General features: G+C 37.8%; 1 protein-coding gene across 1 annotated transcript in view; it reads right to left on the bottom strand.

Annotated features, from left to right (window-relative positions):
• Window positions 1-4,641, bottom strand: part of NFATC3 (nuclear factor of activated T-cells, cytoplasmic, calcineurin-dependent 3) — a 67,547-nt gene that overhangs the window by 41,506 nt on the left and 21,400 nt on the right. The gene's annotated exons all lie outside the window — the stretch shown is intronic.

Below are 4,641 nucleotides of genomic sequence, written 5' to 3' on the forward strand. Positions count from 1 at the left end.
TAAAATCGCATAACAGCCGAGCATACACCCAGCAGCGCTGCTGATGCCTGAACGGTATGTGGAATGAAGTGGGCGGGCATCGGGAGGCCACTATGGCACAGGGCAAGCACTATGGGCAGTCTATCTGAAGTGTACCCGGCGTATAAGACGACCCCCCACTTGGAGGCATATTTTTCAGGGCCAAAAAATCGTCTTATACGCCGGCAAATACGGTAACCAGTGTCACCCCAATAAATTCAATGTAAAAAAAGGAAAGTGAAGACAACCCAAAATATGGGAGAAAATATTTGCAAGTCACATATCTAATATATAATTACCATCTAATATATAAAGAACTCTTACAGTTCAACAACAAAAAGATAATCCAATTGAAAAAATGGGAAAAGGAGTTAAACAGACATTTCTCCAAAGAAGATACATGAATTGGGAACAGCATATGAAGTGATGTTCAACGTCACTGGTTGGTCATTAAGGAAATGCAAATCAAACCACAAAGAGATATCATTTCATACCCACTAGGACGGCTTTAATTTAAAACACACACACACAGAAAATAAGAGTTGGTGAGAATGTGGAGAAATAGCAACCCTTATACATTAGTGGTGACAAAGTAAAATGGTGCAGCAAAAATAGTTTGACAGTGCCTCAAAAAATTAAACATATAATTAGCATAGGACCCAACAATTCCACCTCTACCAGTACATACACACCCAAGAGAATGCAGACATGTCTTCACAGAAAACTACTAAAATGTTTACAGCAACATTATCCATAATAGCCAAAAGGTAGAAACAACCCAAATGTTCATCAATAGATGGACAGGGAAGCAAATTATGGTGCATATATACAATATGGACAAATGCTGCAACCTGGTGAACCTGGAAAACTCCATGCTAAGGGAAAGAAGCCAGACAAAAAAGGTCACATATTGTATGATGCCTTTTGCCTTTTATATGATGTATCTAAATAGTCAAAAATCATAGAGACAGAAAGCAGACTAGAAGTCATCAGAGGACAGGGGGTAGAGTGGGAAGGAGTAGTGATAACTGCTAACTTAATGGCGATGGGTGGGGTCTTCTTGGTTTTTTAAAAATATATATTTTTATTGATTTTAGAAAGGGAGGGGAGGAAGAGAGAGAGAGAGAGAGAGAAATATTAATTATGAGAGATAATCACTGATTGTCTGCCTCCTCCTCCATGCCCAACTGGGGATTGAGCCCACAATCCTGGCATGTGCCCTGACCCAGAATCAAACTAGTGATCTCTTGGTTCCTAGGTCAACCACTGACCAACACTGACGGGCTTAATTGTATACTTTTAAGTGGTTAATTGTATGTTACATAATTTTCACCTCAATAAATAACAAAAACAAATTGAAAGACCTTCCACCAGTGAACTAAAGACACACACTTGCCATTCCCAACTGAAACTCCACTAAATGATAGTAAAAGGATTTTTTAAAGAGTGTAAACTCACAAAAACAAAAAGGATAGGAGGTGAAACCGTGGCAACAATTTTAGAAGCTGGAATGCAGTACTCATGGTAACTGATTTAGCACCTGAAAAAGCTAAAACTTAAGCCAGCAATGAAAAGAAAACTGATTTCCAACAAAAACCACTAACATTCAGGAAATGTGCTACCATCAAGTAAATACTTTTGGAAGTAGAGGTGAAGACAAACCTGAAAACAAGACTGGCACAAAGCTTGTTCGAGGGCTGCAGTTAGCAAGTGCCGCTTATGATTAAAGAACTGTCATTAATATTTTGGTGCCTCATTTTAAAAAATAAGCAGGTAGCCATACATCATCAAATATCTGAGAAAAGCTTCAATATTAAAGACAAGTGAAAAGTGGAGGGAAAAGTCTACGCAGTAAGAGGGAAACCTAAACCTATCCTCAATAACCTGAGAAAAAGAGATCCTGTAACCTTGAAATAAGAACATGTGCTTTTTTTTTTTTAAAGATAAAATAGGCATGCTCTCCCTCTGGCTCCTGCCCCCTACCCCCATTCCCACTTTCTTCCTCCACAGGTGTGCATCTCCTCAACTCCAAGGGCAACCCCCACAAGACTTGCAACCTGGAGAGCAGAGCAGAGGCAGCTTGTCCCTGACTAACCCCCTGAACCTGTCCAAGGCCCCCATTTCTCTGACTTTCCATTAAGCCAAAGCAGCTCCACTTAGGCTCATTTCTTTCCTCTAACATTTCTAGAGAGCTGAAGCAGGCCCATCTAGGCTCTTTTTCCTGCTGCTTCTTCTGCCCTAAGCCCTTCCTTGTTTCACGGTCCCGAGTTTTAATAAATGTACTCTCAAAAATAAAAATAAATAAAAATAAAAAATAAGCCCTGGCCATGTGGTGGCTCAATTGGTTGGAGTTTCATCTCATACACCAAAAGGTTTCAGGTTCCATTAGGAGGAAAAAGAAGGTGAAACCATGGCAACAACAAAAGTAAAAGAATTTTTCCAAAGGGTTAAGCAATGAGACAAATAGGAAATGGAAGAGAATATTAAAATTTTCTAGGAGTCCCACAGTTGAAACTTCCAGTTCCAGAAGAAAACAGAAAATGAAGAGAAAGAAATAAAGCATCGCTGAGGACCAGCACAATGAATGAAAACAGATCCATTCTAACATACATCATCATGAACTTTCACAACATAAAGGACAAAGAAAAGAATCTAAAAGACTGGCACTTTCTACAATGGAAAGTCAAAAGAAAATGGTTAAAACTGAAAAACATAGCAGTAAGAGCATTTTATCTAGAAATCTGAAGGCACATACCAAAAGAAACTGATAAAAGAAATGAAAGCAACTGCCACGAGGCAGGGGGAAAAGGAAAGTGAGGTAGAGGCAGAGTCAAGGAACTTTTCCACAATAAGCTTTACTGAACACTGATTTTAAAGCAAAGAATGCATAACTTTGATAATACTTGTAATAACTTAAAAAAAGAAATAGAACTTTGCAAGAAAAATGAGAGTTAACAAGCCATCAATTGGCAAAATTCAAGACGATTCACCAAACTTGGAAAGGAAAATTATTAGCACATTAGAAAGGAAATTAGGACAAAAATGATGAGTGATTTTGAAAGAAGGAAAATTAATGTTGAAAATGACATTATATTAACACAGACAGAGTCAGGGGGAAAATTCACCAAGAAGCAAAAAAAAAATTGAACTAATTTATCCCCAAATTCATTAAGCAAAGGAAATCCACTTTATTCAAGAACATATTTTAAGCACAGTGTGGCCTTGGCTGGCATGGCTCAGTTGGTTGAGCGTTGTCCCATTCATGGAAGAAAGGTTGTTGGTTCTGTTCCCAGTCAGGGCACATGCCCAGGTTGTAGGTTAGGTCCCTAATAGGGGTGCGTGCAGAAGGAAACCCACTGATGTTTCTCTCACATAGATGTTTCTGTCTTTCTTTCCCTCTTTCCCCCCTTTCTCCCTTCCTCTCTCTCTAAAATCAATAAAAACATATTTTAAAAAAACAAGAAGCCCAGGGTGCTAGAATAAATGTGGAATTTCACACAGGTACTCAATTCTACTATATCCTATCAAAGCAGAAAGGAAATGAAATACTTCCTGAGAAGAGTTTTAAAAAATAAATTATTCCACTATTTCTGGGTTCTATCATTGCTGAAAAATAATAACAATGAACAGTTGATCAAAGGAATTCTCACAACAAAAAGAAAAAAGTTGGAGAATCATTTGACAACCATTTACAGTACATTGCACTACAATGCTTGATTGTAGGAACAAAGTCAACATTAATAAAACAGTATAGAAATAATGCTGCAATCCAATCACAGCTTAACATCCACGCACACATATATATATATAATATATTTGCATGCCAGCCAGACAATGGCTGCTACTATGGAAGACAAAACTTAGAATGACCATGAGAAGCTGTGGGGGGGAAATCCCTTAAAAGCAGAGAGAAAGAAAAGTGGTCTAATTATGATTCCAACACAAATACAGAATGAAACCACACTAAACAAAAATTAGATTGTGCATCCTAGTATTTAGGAGGTAGTACAGAATAACCCAACAAGTGGAGGACAGGGAATCAAAGGAGAAAAATAGAACAGAGAACACTTACTTTGGAGTCAAATACATCACTTAGTTTCAAGTTAGTCTGTCTGAGTTTAAATTACCTTATCTGTAAATTGAGGATAATATCTACACTGCAGGGTTGTTGTGAGGATTCTAAATAATCTGTATCAACACCCAGCATCATATCCAGAACAGATATCATATAAATGTTAGATTTATTATATATAACATTAATAAAACAGAAACCTGGGTCTCAACAACATACATATTACTATTGACTATAATTTTTAAGTCAATAGGGTTCTATTACTTAAAAAACAGCATATTATCTATAATAATAAAAGCATAATATGCTAATTAGACTGGATGTCCTTCTGGACAACCTTCCGGAAGAAGCCAGGGCTTCGAGGGAAGCCCGGGTCCCGGGTGCCTGCCACGGCCGGAGGGAAGCCTGGGTCCCTCTTACACGAATTTCGTGCATCGGGCCTCAGTACATATATATACACACACACACATGCATACAGGAGGGTGGGGCTAAAGTAGGTTTACAGTTGTTTATATAAAAGATAATACAATAATTAATAAATAATGATAAAA

This window comes from Myotis davidii, unplaced genomic scaffold (genome assembly GCF_000327345.1).
Source record: "Myotis davidii unplaced genomic scaffold, ASM32734v1 scaffold243, whole genome shotgun sequence".
In the NCBI taxonomy this organism is placed as follows: Eukaryota; Metazoa; Chordata; class Mammalia; order Chiroptera; family Vespertilionidae; genus Myotis; species Myotis davidii.